Source organism: Lonchura striata, chromosome 2 (genome assembly GCF_046129695.1).
Source record: "Lonchura striata isolate bLonStr1 chromosome 2, bLonStr1.mat, whole genome shotgun sequence".
NCBI classification, from domain to species: Eukaryota; Metazoa; Chordata; class Aves; order Passeriformes; family Estrildidae; genus Lonchura; species Lonchura striata.
The window spans coordinates 12,154,882-12,179,750 of record NC_134604.1 but is presented as its reverse complement, the minus strand read 5'-3'; positions in this window follow the sequence as shown (position 1 = coordinate 12,179,750).

Sequence of the window (24,869 nt, the reverse complement as noted above, 5' to 3'; positions counted from 1 at the left end):
TGTAAAAGTCTTCTTAGATCCTCTCAGTTCATGTTTCTGTTATGCTGAGCACTGCTTAGCAGATGTGTCCCTTGGATAAGCGGAGTTCCAGGGAATTATTTTAAATTCTGAATGATCTATTTTGAATATTAGTTTATTTTGCAGAATAAGGGGGGGAATAATTTCTTTTCAAGAAAAGTTATCTCTATCACTGAATTGTGAAATAAGATTACTGGTAAATCATAATTTTTTCAGTGCAGCTGATGGAAGAAGTAAATCCATCTAGGCACATCTAAGCAAAGTATTTACAGCTCGCTTAAACAGCCTTTCTAAGTCATATTTCCTGTATAAATCAGTCTTGTTTGTGACCTTGGAAATACATCAGAATTACAAAAATAACTAAATTGCTTTCTGCCAACTCAAGCTGAGGTTCTTTTAACTTACCATTGCCTTCAATTTCACAGAAAATGTCCTCTCTGATTAAATACAATTTTAACATTACAAAATGCTTTAGGAAAAAAAAAAAAAAAAAAGGCTAGGTCTAGAGTTAAAGTGATACTTTCATACTACCAATCTGAATTTTTACTACCTTCTATGAGTTTGACCACAATACACTGTAAATATCTGTTGACATACAATCACAGAAAGAAGTCTGGCTCCAAGTCTGTAGTTATAAATTAATTTTAAATTCTTTTAAAAACCATTGCATTAGAAGTGCCCTTCTTTTAAGCTAAGATATATCCCCAAAGGAATTTCCTAACACTTCACTGGAGGTTTTTTGTCCCTGGGCCAAAAGGCCAAGACAGCTAGCCTTCTTTTTGTTCCCTGTCTCTTTTGAGGCTAACCTAGACTGCCTGCTGTTTCTTTTGAAAGTTCACCCTGCTTCCACTGACACAAGTCCTGACCCAAATGCTTATTGCAGCTTGTCTTCTGCCTTGTAGTTTCTCAGGCACAGAGAGCACAGCTGTCATAATCCTTTAGACTTTACTGATGTCAATATATTGATGTTAGATAAAGATCAAGCTGGAAGATTTTGGTCACCTTGCCTTATATCTGGGCAATGTCCAGACATGGTAGAATATAAGTTGATGACAAGGGAAGTTTTTGGTATTTAAGAATGGAGTGCTGATAAAAATCCAAACCAAATAAAACCAAAGCAGCTAATGAGAAAATACAAGGCTCAAATACCCTTGGTTGGTTTGGGTAATCTGCGTGAAAGTTCAGATTTAAGAGGAGCATTAGTGTTACTACATTCTCATTAGTCTTCCTTCTTTTGAGGGAAGAAATGAATGGAATTTTCTCTGAACTAGAAACTGTAATTTAACCTGGCTCTGCAGGCAGCGATGTTCCAGTTTCCTCACATAACAGTAATGTGTTCATGCATGAAGTCTTGTGAACATCCATAGTTTTACCAAAAGTAAAACCATAATTTTCCCATTCCCTCTGGAATGGTAAGTTATCATTCCTTTACATTCTGTACACCCTTTTGTACATTTCCTTTCCATGCAGAAAATCATACAAAACCAAAATTAAAAGTTTAAAAAAGGCTGGCCACAGCCTTTAAAAGAAAACACTTCACATTTAATCTGTGGAGAAGTTAATTAGTAAAATCTTAGAAGATTCCACCTACATTGAACGACCAATTCTTGTTACTCCTGTATGACATGGTTAGCACCTAAGAAACTAAAATTTACATGAGGAAAGGTAAGCAGGAAGAGAGATTAGCAAAGAAGAGGCAAAACAAAATAAATAATTGCAGAGGCTGAAAACTGAAGGCATAAATTTGTTGAAGTCCAGAAGAAGATTTCCAACTTCAATACTTGACTTTACAAATATTGTGTTTGTTTGTTTTGTTGGGGAAAAGGGTTATGGGAGATTTTATTGCAATTATTATTATATTTGTAATGCAACGGCAATTCTGCACAAAATCTATGACACAGCATGCTCCCTTCTAATCTGAAAACTTCCCCAAAGAAGAGAAGAAGGCACTTTCAGAGTTTCCCATGATGACTGAGAGGTCCCAGCCTTCTGATGGGGGTTCTCACTTTCCTAGAGTAAGGGACAGTGTGGGACACTGCTTTTATGTGATATGGGGATAGCAGAGATTTGCTGCCCAAGGGTTTGAGGAAGTGGGTATTGATTTCAGCCCTCTGAAATGCCACAAGTCCTATGTGCAGTCCCTGATCTTGCCTCGTCTTTTCATCAAGGTGAACTAAATAGAGTTTCTAAGCATGGGGATCCCTGTCTTATTTCTGCCTGAAGGTATTAAAAACACAAACTGATTCTGCAGTTACCTTTATAATTAAAGGTCAGTGCAACTTTATAGCCTTCAAAAATGTACCCCTGATTTACAGGAAAACATAAAAGTCAGAGGAGAATTAGGTCATGTAATTTAAAGATCATTATTGTCATTCGCTTTGAAATAATGCTTCCACATTGGAATTGAAGTTACATTATTCATTGTGATTTGTACTTTTAAAAAATTGGAGATGGACAATATTTTTTTCAGGCCTCAACCTTTAGCTAGAATGAATTATGGTAATTGTTGTAAACAGTATTAATGTTAGCAAAGAAAAGATGGCAGCAAATTAAAAGCAGAACTGTGCCAGGAAAACATTCAGGAAAGAAAAATTTATGAAGGATAAGGGAAAACAGTAGAATTGGAATATCATTGTGATTGGAAGGCTATTTGTTTAAAATAATATAGATATAATTTTTAAAACCAAAACAGAACTTAATATTGGCTTTGACAGTGCAAGAATGTGCATGCAGATGAAGATAGTGGAGCTTCAAGGGGTAGTTTGGACAGAAGGAGAATGGAAAATTTATGTGTGGAGTTTTGTATTCATGAACAACATTTACCTGAAAAAAAGAACTAAAATATGCAGGTTGTGGCTTCTCCTTCCCTCCTCTCAACACACTCAACAGGGTGAAGGAGATTTTCTTTCCTTTTACCTACAGTAAAGATTTAGCAAACTCTGTAGGTTGTACATTTATGCTCCTCTCAGCCTGAAAAATCAGAATTTTAAAGGGACTCAAGAAAACACAACTAAGTTTGGCATGAGAATGAAGCCTCTGATTATTTGTAAAGTGGGCAGAAATATTTTTCTTTCTCTAAGTGTTTAATTTTTTTTAAACTAGGAAAAATATAGCAGCTACAGAAGTTGGACTAGGTACTGCTAGTTGCATTCTAACAGGCAAAAAACTTTCAAAAGAAATCACAAGTTGTCCTGAATAGATCTCAGAGGATCTAAAGTAATGAATCTCAGACAAATTAAACCAGAAGACTTTTTTTTTTTTCTTCCAGTCTATTTTGTTGTATATCTAAGGAAATGGTAAATCTTTAAGCAAGAAGATAAGAAAAGGTGATAGTAAGTGAGCAACTGATTCTTTCCTGAATTTGTTACAGCTGCTTTCTCCCTCTGTCCTGGAGAAGTGCTATTCCAATTTAAATTGACAGACTCATCACAATGTAAAAGGGATTTTTTCTTACCTTCTTTACTCTGTGACTAACTTACTGGGCAGAAAGGAAGCTGACAAGAGGAAATATGAGGGGGATAGAGGCTACTACTGCATCTTTGTCTTAACTAATATTTCAGGTGCTGGTGTTAGCAGAAAAAGATCTAAAATTCTGCTTTTACTTTCCATTTGCAAATGGAACACACTAGAGTGATAGTAAAAGTCAGGGTTTCCAGCCATTTGATCAACCCTAGATATGAACTAGCTACTCACAGGAAAATCCTCTTTTGCTGCATTGACATATATTTCTGATTTTGCACCTGTTTATATATGTAGATTGAGTTTTTTCTTTCTTACAGACATTTCAATGTAGATTTATGACTGATACTTTGATTAAAAATTAATACCTTTGCTAAGGCTTTTACAGGTGATATTGGAGCTTTTTGTTCCTTTCATCCAAATGCAATGCAGTACTACAACTTGCAACTGAAAACTTAAACATTTATAGAAATATCAAGTTTCTGCTCTAGGTTCTGAAAGTGTTTTTGTAATAAAAATCTTCCTTTTTTGAAAATTATTTTCAGTAGCTTCATTTTTAAATGGGGAAAATCTATGTGGGGATTCAACAATGCTCATTATATTATTTGTTCCATTTTCATTAAAATCAAAGTAGCATATCAAGGTGATTTTTTTCACCAACCTGCACATTCTGGTCACATTCATTATTTTTCACATGGCTAGGCAAATTTCATAAGATAGAAGCAGATGGTGACAGCTTCCTCATACCATCAAATCAAATTGAGATAGCAAAAATAAACATTGGTCCCTTGCTTAGAAACTAGGTGAACAGTCTGCCTTCTGAAAGCTGTGCCAAAATTTAGAAACCATGGATAAAATAATGTTGATTAAGAAATAACCACGAACCTCCAAAAAGAATTCTTAGGAGAATATTGAAGATATGAGACTACCTAACACTTAATGTTCTATATCAAGATGGGGTTTGTTTGAAAAGTGTGAGAATTCTCCCTCCAGCCTTTGTGTTCAGAATGTTCTCTGATCAATAATTCAGTGCCACCTGAGGTTCACTATTTGAAATTTAGGAACTACAGGTAATATTTGCAGTGCTTCCTCAACCCTCTCTGTGAAGCATTAAAAAATTGTAGTACTAAAATTCAGTAAAAATATTGTTACTTTAGGATGCAAATCTATGTAGTAAATATCAGTGTCTTAATAGCAACATTAAAATTTGGTTCTGTCATTATCTCCTCTTATAAATTTTTTTGTGTATCAATTTTTTCATCACTCAGAAAGCCTTGCACCATGGTACATGGGAAACAACTGCAGGAGAAGAAACAAATACTTTGGGAATATCATACGTACAACACATCGCACCAGCCTAAGATGTACTCCTGATTTTGAGCATAAAGTATAAGAAACAAACATTTTCACTGATACAGGACTTGCAGCATGTTTGCCAGAAGGAAATGCTTGCCTGGTCAAAAGAGTGAGAACACTAGATTCTTTCAGTGAAATTATTACCAAACTTCTAAACCTAGGTCAAATCTCTCTGTGTTCTCAAATAACAAAACAAACCAAAACCAAACCAAACCAAAACCCCACAAATAAAAAAAAAAGCCCCAAAACAAACAAAAAAAACCCAAACATCCCTCAACTTGAAAACAAATAGCAAACTATTTTTCCATATGTAACATTTCCATCTCAGATGATTATCTTTGTTAAATTTGTATGCCAAGGAACTTGGGCATATTAATGATGGAAAAGTAGAGCAACTGATTGAAAAGTGATAAAATTTCTATATTACAAAACTGTTGCCTTTGAATGAAGTGTATCAACCATAGGTAAATACATAAGTAAAATATCTATTTTCATTAATGTTTTTATGGGACAGTTAAGGTGTGTGGGGCATTGCAAAGAGAGAGGTTTTATGAGAAGTAGGCTGGGACAATAAAATAACATTTGCCTGATACTAGTAGCATGTATTTTATAAATAGAGAGTATAACACAGTTCAGGCAGAAGCATTTAGGAGTCCCTCCATTAGGAATGTTATCTTTGTTATCTTCCAGAGGGTGACTTATCCTGTAAAAACCATATTACACAACCCATTATGTGTCTTGATATTCATCACAAAGTAAATGTTACGACAAATTAATTTAATGAGAAGATACCATTAAAAATATCACAGCAAAAATTAAAAGTGTTGTAATTAACAGAGTTCTAGTGTAGTCAAGGCAGGTTGTATTTTAGATTTTTGTAATACTCTGTACCTACCTGAAATAAGTAGTAGCTAAAGTTGTCATCTAAAATTCAGATGGCAAATTGTTTGACCACCAAGATGTGTTCCAGATGTGCTAACATAGGACTGAGGGAAAGAAAATCCTCTTGTGTGTCAGTGAATAATACTTATGAGTATTATATTAGAATATTATATATTATTTGTATAGTAATAATATTATAATACTTATAATTTGTTACTGTGTCCATACATATGGAAATGTCAGTCTTACAGTGATTTTTCTTGTCCTTCAATTAAATCTTCCTATAATTTTGAGGATATGAGAGAATCATGAAGGGTTACTGTTAATTTCAAGTCTAAATCCATAATCTCACTGGAGTAATGGGGGTATTTACTTCCTGATCTACATTTCTGTGCTGCCTGAGAAATTTGGAAGAGTAGTATCATGTCAGTTTAGATATGTTGCTTAGATTTCTTTTTTCCTTTGTAATCCCAAATGATATAAGCTCTTTTATTTTAATAATAACAAACTATTTTTTAGAACCTCAATCTATGTATCAGCCAACTTAAAAAAAATGCTATAAATCTTTGTGTCATGGGCTATGAAATGTGTTAATTTTCCTGCTTACTCCTGCTATACTTTTTCTTCTATTTATTGCATTGCTTTTAAGTCATTAGGCAACACATAGCATGGATTTCCATCTACTTCCTTGCTTATGTCAAGGATCCCTTTGACATTTGATTGCATTTTTCAGACCCCTCTTTTTATCTTTCCTCACCATTATTTATCTTTTCCCTACAGTGTCCTTTTCCCTCAAGTCTTCCTTTTACATGAAGGGATACACTGAAGAGGATCAGTAACAATTTGGGATTTTTGCTTCCACCTCTGTCTTGGATCTATTTTTCCTTAATTCAAAACTAGGAAATTTTTTCGAAGTCTTACAGAACAGCAACAGCACTAACTCTGTCAGATTCTTTTCCTGACTCCAAGTTGCCTTCCCATCCTCTGACACAGAAGTCTGTTGCTTCAGGGGAAAAAGGTAAGCCATTAACTAAACTTCAGACCTTAAAATTGTGGAATTCTTATTTTCAAATTATCTGAAACATAGTCCGAAAACAATAAAATGGGGGGAAAAGATGATTACTGTATACTTCAACGGATACATTATTGCTGAAAATGTGGGGCGTACATAATCAAATATTTAACAAAGGAGCTCGAACTTTGATTTTAACATGAATTTCCTCCAAGACTTCCTTACAAATTGCGTTGACATTTAAATAAATTTAAATTTATTTACCACAAGATATGTTGCAATGAGACAGCATATGTCCACTAATTTAACAATATTTCTGACAAGTTCATAGCATTTCCCTCATTAGAGCCATTTCTTCCTTACAGAAATATTCTCCAAGGACTCCTTTTAGCAGGAGTGTTTTGGTGTAAAAGCTCCTCCTGCAAATGTTCACAAAGTACTAACATGACATTTCAATAGTATTAAAACCTGTTCAAGTTTACTTGCCAACTTATGCCCTATTTGCAAGTAAAATATGCCTTCCTTTCTAATCATCTGCTGCTTTAAATGATCATATGATCATTTCCCATTCATTTAATAATATATGCCAAGTGCCTTCCAAACATGTTTTATCCTTAGTCTGTCTCATGATCATCTTGTGTGGTAGCAGTGCCCCTCTCAAAAGAAATGAACACCATAAGGAACTCAAACATCTAGGTGGAAGCTCATGCTATAAAAATACAAAATGTCTGTAGCAAGACCTATCTAAAAGACACCAACACATTTTTAAAATTCAACAAAAAGTGGAAAGCAGCTGGAGAAGCATTTGGGCAATTTTGATAAATCAATGACTGCTTTAAACAACATCTATTATTCGTGAGTTGAAGAATCTGTAATATATTACCATAGAGATGATACTGGAAAAGTAGTATCAGTTTCTAAAATACTAATTGGAAAATAATAATGATCCTGATTCCATAGAAATAAATGTGTTACACCAGTCAAAAAGGAATTACTAGTTTTGACTGGAGTGCCAAAAAGATATATCCATCAAAGGGGAAGAAAGAGCTATTTGTGTTTGCAAACATTTTGTGAGTCAAGTTTAATTTTGTGAGTAAAAATATTGCCACTGTTATTTGAGAGAGATTTAGGTAATCTAGCAACAGGATAACAAGTTAGCACCATCTTCCCCAAATAGCTTATGAGACCAGCTTGTGGAAAATGTTCAAGATGAATCTGGGAGAAGAGATATTTTTAACATCTTTACAACAGTGCAGCTATGTAGCAGAAAAAGGTATGACATAAATAAAACAAAATAAAATAAAATTTAAAAAACAAAGGATGAAATAAGATAAAAACTAATAGAAATTAGGTCAATCATCTTAGTATTTTAATCCCCTCTCCCACGTCCAACACTTTTAATATCATATTACTTAATTCTGGGCCTAGGCATATATTTTATATTTGGATAACTGTCACAATCACAGATTACTTTTTTCCCTACATGCTTCAATTGTGACTAATGGCCATGATATGGAAAAACTAGTTCTTCTTTTGCACTTGACAATTTAATATACAGTTTGAAGGATTTTTTAAAATGTTTTTGTTCTTTGTGAATACTGGTACCTCATTCTGGAGGATTTTTCAATTTTCTGTTTTAGAAAATGCATGGTAGAGTACAATTACTTCATAACACTCAGAATATTCACTATGGTAATAGAGCTGATAATCTTGGCACAGCTAATGAACAAAGTTCAATGCTATTTCCAGAATGGATGGGTCTATGCAAATTTTAAATACTACTTACAGCGTGTGTGCTCTCTCAGAATTTTATTAATAAAGACAGACAATATCTGAGCAACAAGACAAATAGTGGTACTCAGAAAATGCAGCACATGTCTTAGGCAGCTCAAGACAAAATAAGCAGTTAAAGCACTTAAATTGTGCTTTACAGTTTCAAAACAACTTGTTGATGGCCACAGCACCAGTGTAGGGTGGGTTTGTCCTCACAGTCTTGACTACCAGCCTACCTTTCTGTGGTGGTATCAAGTCAGCTGTTACTGATGAAATTATTTACTTGCCATTTTTAGGAGATAAAGAAATGGTGTTTAGGAGGAACCCAAAGCAGTTTATGCCAATAAGTCATCATGTTTGCACTTTTATTTTAGAAATGTTTGTCTGTGGTTCACATAGAGTTACTCATCACTGGGTATCAGTAAGTTGATTATGCAAAATAACAATCTGTTTTCAAGCTTCCAAAGAGATCCAGTATATCAGCTGCATCTAAACTCCTTCGTGTTATGCACTGAAAGTCAAAAAAAAAAAAATTATATTTGCTTCAGAAAATGCCATTATCTCAGGAGATGTCAACATTTCCTACAATATCCAAAACCACAATATAATCTTATGATTGAAATTTTTTTTTGTGCCAAATAGAATAAAACCTGTTAACAGAGATAATGTAATACACTTGTAAGCTTATAAGCAAAATAAAAAGCACCAACACCTCCTCTTCTCGCCCCTCACCTCTCCCTGCCAAAAAAACTAACCCATGCTGTAATTTTCTTATCTTGTCTGTTTTTCCTTGTCCCCGTTCTGTTTTGCATCCCCTCAGTTCAATACTTTCTCAACCACCATGCCACCCTGTTTTTCCCTCTGTCAGCTTGCTAAACAGTGTGCCATTAAATCTGAACTAGTTGGCTTTTAAGTAGTTCTCACTTTGCCCTTTGTCTGAGTGCAGAGAACAAAAGAATTGATACACCCTACCTAAAGGCCTCTTGCCCCCCTTATCTTACAGCCTTGTTTACAGTGAACAACATAAATAAATATGTTTAGATGTGAACAAAGGTAAGACAGCACCAGAAAGATCTGTAGGAATTTCAAATGAAACAGAGGAGTTCATGGAAGCAGAAGCCTTGAAAACTGTTGAGCACTGCAGAGAGAAAACAAGAAAAGCAGATTATAAAGTTTCTTCTTGTTTGAGCTCATGTGACACAAGCTGCTTTGGGATCATGGAGAACATACCTGGAGCTCTGAGCTGGAAACTGCCCCTTGTTAGGTGAATTTGTCTTTTATGAAGGAGATTTAATTGCATCCATCTTCAAACAAATTGGAAAATAACCAGGAGGTAAGTGAAAGATTCATTTAATAATCTTAACAAGACACAGCCTAGAGCATATGAAGGACTTTAACAAGTGCTAATGATTATACCTGAGAAAATATCTGGTTCTGACTCAGAATTATTAATTTAGGAGGGAGGATAAGAATTCATAACTATTTTAATGGAGGGAATTAAAAAATTAAAAAGTGTAAAACTGAATAAAATAATTAATGTTAAAAAAACTTCCAGACCCAAATATTTACTAGTTCTTTAAGACATTACTTACTTTGTCTTCTATGTATTTTTCAATATGGCTTTTCTATTGTCCTGTGCATAGTTGATTTATTGATACATTCCAACATATCCTAATAATTTCCCCAAAAGAGTTTTTCCTTTTGCTCTTGAAAAACATATGTGCAGAGTCACAGATCTCTGTAATGTCAGGGGAAAGACCTAGATGATATCTGAATCAAATACACTCCATAATATTCAGTATAACCTAAAATCATAATATATGGTCAAAGTAATATAATCACTGTAATATAACCAGGATCCAGCCTAAAATCAATCACTTCTTCATCCAAACTACAAGAAAAGAAAAACAATCTGGTTACAGAAATGAATCAAACCAGGGTTTGCTTGTGGTGGATCTGCCTTCCACTTCTCAGGTCAGGGTCCTTGGATCATCTTGTTGTGTGGTACTTTGTGGTTGATTGTTATAGTTAGGTCACTGAAGAAATACAACAAAAAATCATAAACACATTTGTCACTATCTTTTCAATTGTGGGAATTGAAAACTGATAATTAATTATTTAATTTTTTTTAAAGAGGTCGAGCATTCTTGAGTCTGCAGTACTGAAGCCAGAAATGCTCCTGTATCTTTGTTATCTGATGAGAGAAGCCTTGAACAGAACTAAAAAATCTGACTGTGATACACTGAAATTTTTCACTCAGTTTTCAACAAACTACTGCTTTGAGTCCTTTCCATGTTACACATCATGCCAAGTTTTCAGACTCTATGAATATCTGTATTTTATATTATTTTCCTCAAACATATTAGTTTGTATTTTTCCCATTTGAAGCTCATTTTGTAATTTTCTGCCTGATTCCTTAATCTCACTTGGTCCCATTTGTATTATGCCTTTGTGCTCTCTGGTGTTCACCTCAAATTCTAATTTATTCTCACCTGCATACTTCATTAATATATTTTTACTCCCACATGCACATTATTAATAAAGACGTTAAACTGAATGACTCTCTACAGAATGCTATTAAATATTCTTCCCCACACTCCCAATCTAATACTTTGAGCCCTTTTTTGTACTGCCAGCTCTCAGCCCTTGTGACAATGCTCTCTGCAAGTCATTGGGAAGTAATTTTCAGTAGAATTCTGCAAGTTATCATTCAAGCACCTCACTAGATTCCAGACATGTATATTGCATTCCCTTTATTCACTAAGTAGGTGATGGTGTCAAAAAAAAAAAAAAAAAAAAAAAAAAAGGCAAAACAAATAGCAAAGTCTGTTTTTAAAATAGGTGCTTTGTTCATTACTTGATGACTAGGTTTGAGATTGGGGAAAGAATTTTCTGAATTACTTTTTTTTAACCTTTGCACCATGATTTACAGAGCACTGTTTTCAGCTGTACCCAGGGTCACGGAATCACAGAATTACAGAATCACAGAGTTACAAGCTGGAAGAGACCTTCAAGATCATCGAGTCCAACGCAGCCCTAACACCTCAACTGAAACCTGGCACCGAGTGCCACATCCAGTCTTTGTTTAAACACATCCAGGGATGGTGACTCCACCACCTCCCTGGGCAAACCATTCCAGTATATTATCACTCTTTCAGCGAAAATCTTTTTCCTAATATCCAACCTATATCTCCCTTGGTGCAGCTTGAGACTGTGACCTCTCATTCTGTCAGCTGATGCCTGGTGAAAGAGACTGACCCCACTTGACCACAGCCACCCTTCAGGGAGTTGTAGAGAGTGAAGGTCACCCCTGAGTCTCCTTTTCTCTAGGTTAAACACCCCCAGCTCCCTCAGCCATTCCTCACAGGGTTTGTGTTCCAAGCCCCTCACCAGCCTCGTTGCCTCCTCTGGAAATACTCGAGTGCCTCAACGTCCTTCCCAAACTGAGGGGCCAGAGCTGGACACAGCACTCGAGGTGTGGCCTCACCAGTGCTGAGTGGAAGAATGACCTCCCTGCTCCTGCTGGCCACCCCATTCCTGACAGGCCAGGATGCCCTTGGCCTTCTTGGCCACCAAGGGCTGGCTCATGTTCACGTGGCTGCTAACCAGCTCTCCCAGGTCCTTTTCTGCCTGGGCACTGTCCAGCCGCACCGTCCCCACTCTGTAGCACTGCAGAGGGTTATCGTGGCCAAAATGCAGGACTTGGCACTTGGACTTACTAAACTTCAACTTGTTAGACTCTGCCTATCCATCCAACTGTTCCAGGTCTCTCTGCAGAGCCTTCCCACCTTCCAACAGATCCACACAGACTCCCAGCTTAGTGTCATCAGCAAACTTAGTAATGAAAGACTCAAAAGTCTTTTCCATGAAAGAATCAGGTCTTTTCAGTTCCCCTGGTATCAGCACCTGTTTCTGTTGCTTATGATTAGCACCAACCCTTTGCTCTCAGGATGGATAGCAGGGCAAAGGCTCCTTCAGACCAACCTTTCTGCTGATCTATAGCTCTACTGCCAGTGTTCCACCAGAGACAACAAAGTCACCTTTGTGCTCTCTGCAATTCTTCTATCACACTCTTACGTGGGAGAAATGGCCCCAACTCAAACTCCTGACCCCAGTTCCTGGGAAGGCAGCATGCCTTCTGCTGTTATGGTTTTACTTTACTCGGTCTGCTTTCAAAATACTTCCTATTCTGTTAAATTGTTTCCCTCCCTAGCAATTTTCTCCCAGATACTCATGTTCTCCTCTAATTACCAGGCACAATTAGAATAATTCTACTGCTTTCTACAGATTCTTCAGTTTGGCAGTGGAATTGGATTGGGATTGAGTTCAGCTGTGGTTTTCTGTCTAGCAGAGCATATGTGTGCTTCAGGAAGGTAAGTTGGATGCCTGGTGTGTATGTCCAACTGTTTAAAGCAATACTCAGCACCAAAACAACACTGAAACCACTCATTAGGAATTTATGCACTGACTGGAAGGAAAAAGTCACTTTTCTCCATTCTTTATTTTAGATTTGTGCAAAGATGCCATCAAAAGAGTCCAGCCACAAAATGAAATTTGGACTTGTCCCATAGATGCAACAGCTAAGAAAAAAAAACAGTTTGCTTTAGAATGACTGTTGGAATAGCTGCCTTTAAGACTTACTAAACAATTCAGTTCCAAACAGTGTATTTTGACATCCAAGCTGTGTGCCCTGGTGTTTCAAACCATACACTAGATAAATTATTAAACCTATGTGGGCTGCTTATTTCCATTTCAAATAAAACACAAATCAAATATGACATTTGAAACTTTTCTATAATGTCTATAAAGAGTGCTAAGAACACAGGCTTGTAAAAGAGGCTTATTCAGTGCTTTTAAGAGTGACCTATCAATAATGAAAGTCACTAAAAATACAGATCTTCCATAGGATTATTTAGGAGAATATTTGTGGATTAAAATGTTGAAACACTGACTGTAATGTCTGTCTCAGTTTTCCCTAGACTTCTTTCTCCAAATCCCTCTGGCCAGTGAAGTCACTCATGATATAGCCCCTCTTCCAGCTGCCCCTAAGATGTTTAGTTTGATTATTTTAGTGCTAAACTATGTGGATTCTAGTTTGATGAGTATTTTAGTTATATAAAGACAAGACTGCTCCTTTCTGTAAAAAAAAGGACAAGGTCTGGTAGGAGTTTTGTCAGTGTTTTCAGGCCTTTATAGCTAATAAAAGCTCATTTGCAATAAAGCAGTCCTCGAGTTTCTCTAGTTTGAGATTTACCCTGTTTATAAAAAGATTGTGCATAAGATATGGGTGTGATGTTCTAAACACTGATGTTGGGCATATTTTCTATGCTTGTTATGATAATATATTTAGAAGTTGCAAAGAATTTCCAGAGCTCAGTAAGCACAGTAAGAGGTAAGATTCACTAGCTCATCAGAGTAGGAAAAATAATGACTAAAGAGTGAATTCATGCCATGCTAACTTAGATATTCTGAATGCTCTCTGAGTAAAATTATTCTGGCACTAGAGTCAGGACAGTCTGCCATTTTGTTTAGATATATAAAGACAAGTAGTTAAAATATATGTGGTTGTTTAAGTGTCATAAATTTTATTTTATAATGCACATAAATGGAGTATTTTAACTTCACTGATATTTTAAAACTTGTTATGATTTTTAAGTATATGTGTAGAATTCAGCAAAACTAAGCTATGTCTTTAACTATTATAAATGTTGAGATTTATGATAGATTGGGGCTTCTAAGAGATTTATGACAGCTTTTTCAAAGTGGTCAAATTTAGAAAGCCACTATTAGGGAGATGGATCTACGGAAGCTAGGACAAAATGTGTACCTGAGAGTTTTCTTCCTGGGTGTTCAGTTTGGTTGCCCCAGCTAGAATTTCTAAAGTTCAAATCTTCTATGTTCGAACAGCAGTTCTTTAACCATGTCCCTGAATGAGATATAAATCACTGCAGACCATGCAGCAGATGTGCCATTGCTTCCCCTGAGTGAAAAACTTGCTAAGCAGACAGCCATAAATAGAGGTACAACCTGAAATTTCCAAGACTCCTTCAAAGAATAGTTCTAATTGCTAAAGTTTTAGTAAGAGTTTCATGCAGGAACATAAAATACATAGTCACCCTAAGTTAAAGTTTAGTGTGGTGTTGCTGGAGGAAGATGTAAAAAAAAAAATCAGGAGCTGATGAAGATTGACAAGGACATAATCTTTTGAATCTTTGTAACATGTCTGGTCAAAAATCTGCTGTTGAAAGCCATTTCCAACTTTAAAACAACAATAGTAAAAATAACTTTTTATTAAATTGATGTTTTGCTGTCTTTCAATCAAAGAATTAGCATTAAAGAAGTCCAAACTAAAAAACCTTGAACAAAATCTCCAAAAGACAATTTCTCTCTTCTCACTCCCTCCATTTTGCTTGCTCCATCAACATGCAGAGATGATAAACTCTTACTTGATTAACTTTTGACATCTCTCGACATTTGTTCCCTGTAGTTTTCTTACAGCTACTGTTTTGTTAAGTTTTAAATTTTATATCCAGACCTATTATTTTTTGTTCAACTCTGGCTGACAAATTTGTCTCTAGTCTTTAACACATATTTGCAAACCTTGTGGTATGGGAAAAAGAAGGAATTGGTTTTTTTTAAATTTGCTCCTCATGTCATGAAGAATAAAATAAGAAAGTAATTAGATTAGACTCCAGCATAAAGGAACATAGATCAGATACTATGAAGATTTTGATGATAAAGATATAGAAAGGAACAGAATAAATTGCTGGGGAAAACTGTAGCTGCCATCATGGGACACCTTTATTAATAGGTTCGATAAACCTCAGCCAGGAGTGACAGAGATAAAATTAACCTTGTGTGAGGCGAGGTGCCAAACAAAGCTTCTCGAGGTACTTTACAGACTCACTTTTCCAGGATTCTGTCCCGTAGGTGTGGATGTGTCATGAGCAGTTTCACAGCTGTCAGTGGGACATCTCAGAAATGCTAACCTCTTGTGAAAGACTTTCCATGGTCTGACTATTTACAGTCTGACTGAAGCAAAAAGAAGAAAAAACATATATTTTGGTAGCACTCTGTTTTCTGCTTTTTGTGTTGTTTACCATCTCTTCTCTGGCAGAAGTTGCTCAACATATATTCTATACTATGAAGAGATAAATGCTTCTTACAGGGTATGGAAATGGTCACATTATCTATTCCTTGGAAAATTCCTTTTCTGTTCTAAAACTGTGCTTTTACATAAAGGAATATCCTGCAGAAGGCAAGTGTAGACAAATACATTAACAATCATTACACAGTCTATCTTGAAAATTTTTAAAGTTAACTTGGAGAGCTTTGAGGTTTCTCAGGTTTTCTGTGTTCCAGTTTCCTGTTAATTCTCTAGTCACTAGGGAGATGAGAAACAACAACCTTAGAGAAACACAAGAGTTATCCAGCATCCCTGAAGCATGGGAGGCAATTCCTCATCAGGAAGTGCAGAAGCTTGAAAATTGTTACCTTAGCTCCCCTAGAGAGCCCTCACTGCAGCTGGAATTGGAACTGCAACTTGGAATTGTCTGAGCCACATTCTTCACTGATGTGATGCGGTGAGAGTGGGCTGCTGGAACATGCCTTGCTTGCCTCATGCCACAAGTTTGTTAAGCCTGTTTTCATAATTTTCACAATTTCATATTTTTCAGTCAAAATCTGCTTTTACTTGGAAAACACACATGCAGGTTTGTATTTAATGCTTTAAGCTTTGGATGCAAATCTTCTAAATTAAGTTTGTAAGGAAAAGCAAAGTTGAAACAAACAAAGAAAGAAAAAACAAAACAAGACAAAAAACAAAAACAAACAAAAAAACCCAAAAAAACCACCAACAACAAAAAAAACAAATTACATACCAAAAGTGAAATATATTTGCCTACAAAATCAAACTTATTTTATATACTAGGCTTTTATAATTCTGCCAATTTTTATGGGCTTCTAGTTACATATTCCTGAGGATTTTCATATTTTGCTCCTCTGTTGCTGTGTGGAAAATCTGTGCCAGCAACACATGAATTGACTAACAAACGGAGTGTATATTGGAAACAGTTACTTTGTCAATACACAGTGTACTGCCAAATGTAAAAATGTCAAACAAATGGGAAAAAATAGTCAAGAATTATTGGTTTAGCTCTTGTAGTTAGTATAGTTTCAGTTATTCCTTGTAGCAGTTGCAAGCAAACTGTTTTCAGGGAGAAATTATTTTAATTGGAAAATTTTCTTCAATATTACGTACATTTTAACCCAATGAAAATTAAACAATTAGCTTGAAATTGCCAATGTGAATTCACTGAAGACTAAGTTTACTAACTTTAGTCCTGGTATTTTATTCATACTTGGGTTGTTGTTGCTATGATGTTTTCATTGTGTTGTTAAAGAACAATTGGATGACATTAATATAAACTGCTTAAATATTTATGGTATGGTATTTAGCTTAGTTGCTACTACTGCATAAAAATAAGAATCTAGTCCACTGTATTTTAGGCAGACTAGGTTGAACCCTGCATATTCTGAGTAATGAAGAGATTTCTTGGATGGGACACTATATGGAAACCAAATCAGAAAAAAAAAGGGGAAGGAGACAGTGAAAGATCACAAAGTGAAAGATAAATTGCCAATACTTAAAACAGATAAAAGGAATCTGAAAAGCCTTTATATGACTGTATTTTGACAATAAATAAAGTCTGACTTGCAGGTCTATTCTAAGTTCTTGCTTAACAGAAATAGTTATTTTTTTTCTTTGTTTACTCAGAACAAGATCTTCATTTCCTTCTCTTCTTTCAGTCTGAAGCTTAATGACTGTGACTGCTAATTTTGACTACTTTGACACAATCCCATTGATTTTTTTTAATTAGCTTTAGCTGTTGTGGTACACCTGAGACATCAGATTTTAAACTCCACATATCTTGCAAGACCAATTTAGTGTCAGCAAGTCAGGTTTTTCCTATGTGCCAAAATTCACATCTGTTTTTACAGATGTTGGGGTGATTTTTAAAGAATATGTTCTGCTTGATTCTTTGTGAACTTGTCAGTCTCAAAATCCTTATAGAATGCTTTGCATAATGCAGTCCTTCTGTTTACTTATTCTCAGAGCACAAGTACTGTTCTCATGTATTGGGCATTCATATGATGGTTCTCTTTTTTTCTACAGCTTGGTGTCCTAGACAAAAAGTTTTGTTATTAGATTTTTCAGGTATTTCCCCCCTTAATTTCCTTTCTCCTTAATACTTTATGGTATTTATATACTGATTTATCTTTTAATGATTGCTTCTTACAGACCTTTTCAGGGACTATCTACTGTAATCTAGCTCTGTAATTCAATATATGATTTTTGATACACCTATTTATTTTGCATACACAGCAGTTCAGGGTTTTTTCCTGTGTTTTGATCCTAAACATTTGCTTGTTCAAATTGGGAAGGAAAGAGGGATGAAATAACTTTAAAAGGGTTCTTTAGAAGACATTAAATTTGTAGACAAATATTCAACCAAATCTTTTATTTTTTTCTAATTGCACAAAAGCTGTAGGGTGGATGTGTCCTCTTTGATGTGCAGGCAATAGTTCTAGAGATTTTCCACAGAAAGTACCCAAATCAAATGTGTCAGTTCACAAACAGCAAGGTTGTGTTAATGTGGGTACAGGTTTGCTACTGAATGTTTGGATTAAGACTTGAAGTGCCTAAGGTTGAACACACAGCTGAGCAAGGGCCAGGAGGAAAGAAGATTTTTCTTGAAATTTGTTTCTATTAATGCTAGATGTAGACTTCTTCAAACCCTAGAACCCATTTTGTTGCTGGCTGATGGACAGCATAACATTTTATTTCATTGCTCCAAAAAGTGCTGTATAATGGAATTATATTGAACATTAACTAGGAGGGGTGACTTTAGGTTGGAGGAGAATATCTTTAGATTAAATATTAGGAAAATATTCTTTCCCATGAAGGTGGTGAGGCCCTGGAACAGATTTCCCAGAGAAGCTGTGGCTGTCCCGTCCCTGGAGATATTCAGGCCAGGTTGGATGGGGCTGTGGGCAACCTGGTCTGGTGGGAGGTGTCCCTGTCCATGGTAGGGGGATTGGATGACCTCAAAGGGTTCTTCCAACTGAAACCATTGTGCAATTAAGTAAATAAGCATTTGAATTTAGAGAAAATAAACCAAAGATTTTTTTTTTTTTTAATTCTTTGCTGCAGGTCAGAAAGTCTACAGGAGTCCAACAGAATGTAATAGACTTGGAAGATACGTAGAGCGTTATCTTTCTTATACCTGCTAAGAGTTCTAATTGTTTCATTATTGGGATAAACAATGTGCCATCTCTCTGGGAACACAGGCAGAATTTATGAAATATTTCTTCTTAAAGGCATGCTGCACTAATAGCTATAAAATAACCACAGAGATGCATTTTTGGGAATGAGACTGGCTTGGGTCACCACAGGAGATACACTGATATTAGCCATTCAGCCAATGTTCACAACTGTGCTCAATTTATTGATTTTGTGCTGAAGGGAGGAAAAAGGCCAATCTATCTGCTTTTCGTGATGAAAATCAAAGAACAACATAAAAAAAACCAAACAACTCACTTCTCTTTTCTTACTAGATCCGTGACATGCCTTTCTTCACTGGCACTTTTAATGATGAGAAACTCCAATGTGATTTGGCTGCTATAAGCCAAGCTAATTACACAATCTGAGATCTTGGTTTCTGTGAGTCAATATTCAGAACAACTTAAAATCTATTTGCACAATGTAGACATAAAGGTCAAATTAAAATATTAATTCTTTCCAGCTAGGTCCAATATATTAAAATATATTTTCCTCTGTGTTTGAAAAGTTTCAGCTTTCAAAATGCAATCAAGATACTTTTGTCAATTATCCATTTACACCAAATGGCCAAGGAGGCAGCTTTGTACTGTGAACACTTTATTGAAATTTAATGATGTGAACTTTCTTCTGTCAGACATAAGAAATTCCAAAAAGTGACCTCTCTGCAGCTTCTTTAAGTGGTTCTGAGTAATACATAATTTAGCTGTAAAAATATGGACTTGTAGTCACTCAACATAGTTTTAATAAATAATAAGCCTGAATTTTTTCTTAGTACATGGTAATATCTCTTAATGCACAGGGTGATATTATTATATATTGAGTTCTATATTTTGTGAGTATTATTTTTCCTTCTTTTCATAAAACTTCAGACACTTCTTTGTGGGTTAGGTGGTGGTAAATTCAAGTCTGTTATGGAACTAAATACATTTTAGGGTAGCAGTAGATAACACATGCAAAAATTTCTGTAAATATCTTACACCAGGTGTCATTTTTTCACCCACCTCTGAAGAATAATATCTTTATTCTTCTGTGTGTTCCTGTTCTATTTGACTGCATGGCTGAATTTCCTCAGGTTGTTTGTCAGGTTTAGTACAAAGTAAATGTTGCTTAGATGCTCCAAATTGATTATGTTCACCCTCAGGCAATTTCACAATAACCTATTGCAGATTAAAATCACAAAATGCTATGTCACCTCCAGTCCTTATTAAGATAATTGACCCTCCTACTGAATTAATAATCTACCTCCTGGTTGCTTAAATACTCTTGCTACTAAATAGTTCTCCTAAAGTCTAAACCGTAATATATTTTGATGAGATAATTGAACTTGTTTTTCTTCTTATTCAGTTAAACATCCTGGACTCATAAAAGCAATAAAATTCATCAAAATACAATTGGAAGGCCCAATATTTGCCAGGGATATTTTCCATAATTTCTAAGTTAATTTATTCATGATAATTCTGCTATTCAAAAAAAAAACTACAGGTGAAAATTTAAGTTATTCAAACTCAAAATTACCAAGTCATGTATAATTTGACATTATAAATGTATTGGCTTTGAAACAAAGCTTTTTCTCTGGTAGTAGGATACCTTCTATATTTTTCCGTAGTATGGGTTTACTTGAATTCTCAAATTAGTAGGAAATTATTTAAATATGAATTAAAATGAAGCTGCTCTTGAATAATTTGTAATTTCTCATTGAGATAATGAGTTTCAGAAAGCTTTGAATTTCTGTCAGTGTGGTGATACAGGCACACATTTAGCAAGATGTATGGGAAATAGATTTATTTTGTTGGGGTTTTTTTATTGCCTACCCTTTGCTTTCTTCCCAGATGAATACAGATAAAATGAACAGACAGAAACACATGAGAACATTTTTTTTCCTCATTCAGGCAACAATTATGCATCTGATTGTCAGTTTCTGTACCCCACTGCTGCCTCATCATATTCCCTTTCTACCCACATCCCTTTTTTTATGCTTCTCCTTCTTCTAGCAATTCAGGTAAATATAGAATTCCTCCAGATAGGGCAGACAAATGGTATGGTTCATGCAGCCTTGCTTGAAAATATGAATCCCTTCATTTCTTAACTTTTTCTTTTCTCCTAATTACATAAGAGATTTATGTGGGGTGGGTGACTTTTAGTTAAAGCAATGGCAAACCCATATCCATGACTGCTTGGCTCATAATTAAGTAAATTGATCAAGTGGAATCCTGCTACCATGAGTAAACCCTGATCAATTTCTTACCCGGGAAAGGAACCATAAAGGAGCCCTGGAAGACAAAACATCTGCTGTTTTCACCCTTTAAATACCCCTGTGTACTTCACTGTCAGTGCACCTGCTCTTATCCATTGAATCAAAGCAGTTTTGGGTATTGTGTCTCAAGGCCTGACTCCACATGGTGCATTTACATAAGTAGCCCCTGGGGAGTCAGGTAAGCTACTGGCATGAGAAAAATGTTGCTGAAATTTGAACTTCAGGTTTTACGTCCTCTATAAAGAAGACAGAAAGTACTCTATAAAAATATATATCCAAACAGAAAAAGTTCAAAAGAAAAAGATCTTGTATGTGGAAAATTCTTCATTCTTGGATGTATTTTTGCATTTACTGATGCAGCATCATAATTTCTTTTCAGCTTAGAGGATGACAATGCATACTTGGAATTTCATACACTGACCTATTGGATAACTGGGCTAATCAGTCAATGCCTACTGTCAATTTTATTTCACTGCATCACACCTTGATCAAAACCCCTGGGAGCTGTATACCTCTGCTATTCTAGACCTACTTAGCAGTCCTGTCAACATACTTCTTTGAACTTCTTTTACAGTGGTACTGTATCTTGGTAACAGCTTCTTGCACCAGCCAGCTACACAGAGGACTAGTCAATAAAAAAACCTAATCAAAATACTATATAAAATATCCACAAAATGGCCAAAGGCATTGAAAGAGCTGAAATTAATTCTCTCAGCAAGCAGGTGGTGAGTGAGTCCAGTATACCAGTAAAATTTTTTATCCTTGCTGACTTTAAAGGACTTAGCCTTTTTCAGGAGCAGATCTGGAGAACAGGTTATTTTCTCAAGCTCCACCAGTGGCACTACATTTAGCCTTCTTTCTTTGTTTAAAACAAGAGTACAGAAAATAAACAGTGATTATAAAATGCACAGGTAAATAGATCTGAAAAAAAGTCCCCATATTAACTTCCATATTCACCTCAGTGAACAGTTTACCCATCCAACCTTGAAAATATCCCACACTAAAAAAAAGCATCATCCACATAAAGGAACAGTGTTTAGCTGTCTGAGATGTCTCCTGAAAACTTTCTATCTGATTTTCTGACATCCAGTTTGCAGACATCACTATATTTTACAAAAGTAGAGAGCTTTCTAAATAGAATTTGCTTTTAAATCGTAATTATTGTAGGTAAGTAGTTAAAAATGCATTCTTCCATTATAATTTATAACAAAGTTTCCCTTTACTTCCCTCAAGGCCCAAATTGCCACAATTTGATCTTTCCTTTTTTCCTTTTCCTTTTCCTTTTCCTTTTCCTTTTCCTTTTCCTTTTCCCCTGAGGCATTGCTTGCTCTTCCACATCCATATATCTGATACAAGTTTTTCACCCTAAAGCAGTTCTATGTCTTTATAGAGGATCAGGACCTACAATCTGTGTTATCCCTCATCACTCAGACCTTTGGAAAGGTGAAACTTTGGCAAAGTGAGCATGTGGGTTAATTCTTAGCAAAATATTCTAGTGATAGTTCTTCCCTGTAAATAATTGTTTCTCAGAATATTGTAAACTCATTCCTATACCTCTCAACATTTACTATAATACAGCAAAATATATTTTTAATTTTTATATAGTTTAATTTTTTTTCACTGTGGAATTTTCTGTTGACTCTAATGAAATTGTCTGGGGCTCAGGAATTATCATGGTTTTGATTAACAGTATTAAGATCTTTGCCATTCTGTTTCTCACCAACCATCAAGGTTCTAGATGTTTCAGGACTGATCACATTCATAATTAAGCTATGACTGTCATTCCCTCCATGAAGTGCTTTATATAGTTAGAAAATGAGAAATTCCACTAGGTTAAAAAAAAAACAAAACAAAACAAACAAAGAAAGACATAAAAAATATATTTTTTTTTTCAGTCTCTGTCTCTTTTAATTTGTTTTCCTTGGGGGACCCTTTTTTATTATGTATCAACTGAACTTACAACCTAAAAGGTTAAAAATTTTTGCTGCAACTCAAGATGACTGCTCAAGAGGTAACTACCATTGTGCTTTTTTGGCATATGTGTAAACAAAAAGCATAAAACACCAAAAGTTAACAAATTTAGTGTCTCTCCTGAGATGTGCTGGAGTGGGATCACTTCTACACCAGAATGAGAGAACTGCAGAGCAGATCCATGGCATGCTTGCTGTATTACAGCTATTAGCTTCTATTCTAAGGGAATTACCTTCATTCTTCCTGATCCTAAAAAATATGTGTTTCACTAGACCTGTAACCCTTATCTGCAGGAAGTAAGTGCTGGCTATTCTTTCTCTTATTCAGCAGGCAAGTTATTTGTTAACAAAATAATGCCTAATTAGAATACTACTTGCAAGCAGCACTGACTAGATAGAATATTAAAAATCCATTTAAAGAAAACACATGCCTTTTAGAAACAGGAGACCACTGGCTGGCTCTTGGTCACTGGGTCTTCAGTCTAACACAGTGAACTGGTGTATAGGAGAAAACATATCCATATTTTGTTATCAGTTTTGGTTTTGATTATTACATCTAGGGCCTGCATTTGAAAATGCTCTGGTGCTGCTGCAAGAATCAATTACATCAGTAGAATATAAACTTATTAGTAAAGAGCTGTAGGAAAAAAAAAAAAAAAAAACAAACTCTTGAATAAAAGCATGGTAAAATGGAGTATTTTCTCCCTTCAGATGCAGTATCTGGGATCTAACAGTACTGCCTCAGAATTTTTTGGTTGGCAATAGAAACCCAAGTAGAATGAAGCAGTGATTTGCTGTTATGTTGGTTCATGGAAGACTGACTGCATAATCTTGAGGAAAGGTGCTGTGCACACTTATCTTAGATTTACAACTCTGTAAATGCACAAAGTTCTGATTCATCTAGGTGTTCTCAATGTAAAAGATGTAAAACCAAGTTGGCTGCCCCACATAAATATTTAATCCACTGTAACCAAGTTAAGGACACAGCGACAGCATGAACACAAGCTTTTACTTTTGCATACCATATTAATGTGAGTCACTACAGTTGATTTAATTTGAATATTTTTAAATGTACACTTCTGCAAGAGAAATGGGTGTTAGACTTTTTTTTTTCCTTACATTGTGTTATAGATATCTATTAGGGAATTACTTTATTCTCTGTGTGTGCAAGACTAATGTTTTGAAATTCAGATAACTTGAGTACTTTTCCTCCCTAAAAACCCAGATTTTCCTCCCTAAAAGCACTATTTATATTCCTTAGTTGTTTTTGGCCACAAAATAGTCTCTACATGATTTTCAGTGCTGTAACTGCTGTCTTGTAACTGCTTCTAAATGTTTTTTCTTCCCACTATTTTTTAAAACTCTTTTATATAGCAATAAACTTTCATTTATTTTCTCACCTTGTGTGTGAAAAGTGAAGGAAAAATCTTTAATTTTAACACTGTTTTTATGATGTGGTGTATGAAACTCAGTTTCATGTGTGGTTTGGTACACGAACTCATGGAGTTAAATTATTTCTATGAGTCAGGGGTAGTCAAAGTGTAATCAGCCATGAAGTTTGTGTTTCACAAAGCTGCTTACACTGAATAATTCAAAATTTGAGCTTTAATGATATTTGAATAGGAATTTGTATGCAGACTGTACAGTGAATAGATGAAAGAAGGCAGACAAACTTTTGATTTCTGGTTGAATCATTCGTATGAGATCGCTTTTCAGCCTGCTGTGGGATCAGCCCTCCCTGACCCACACTCCAGCACCTCCACAGGTTGTGCACAGCCCCTGTGGCTTGTCACAGCTTTTCCC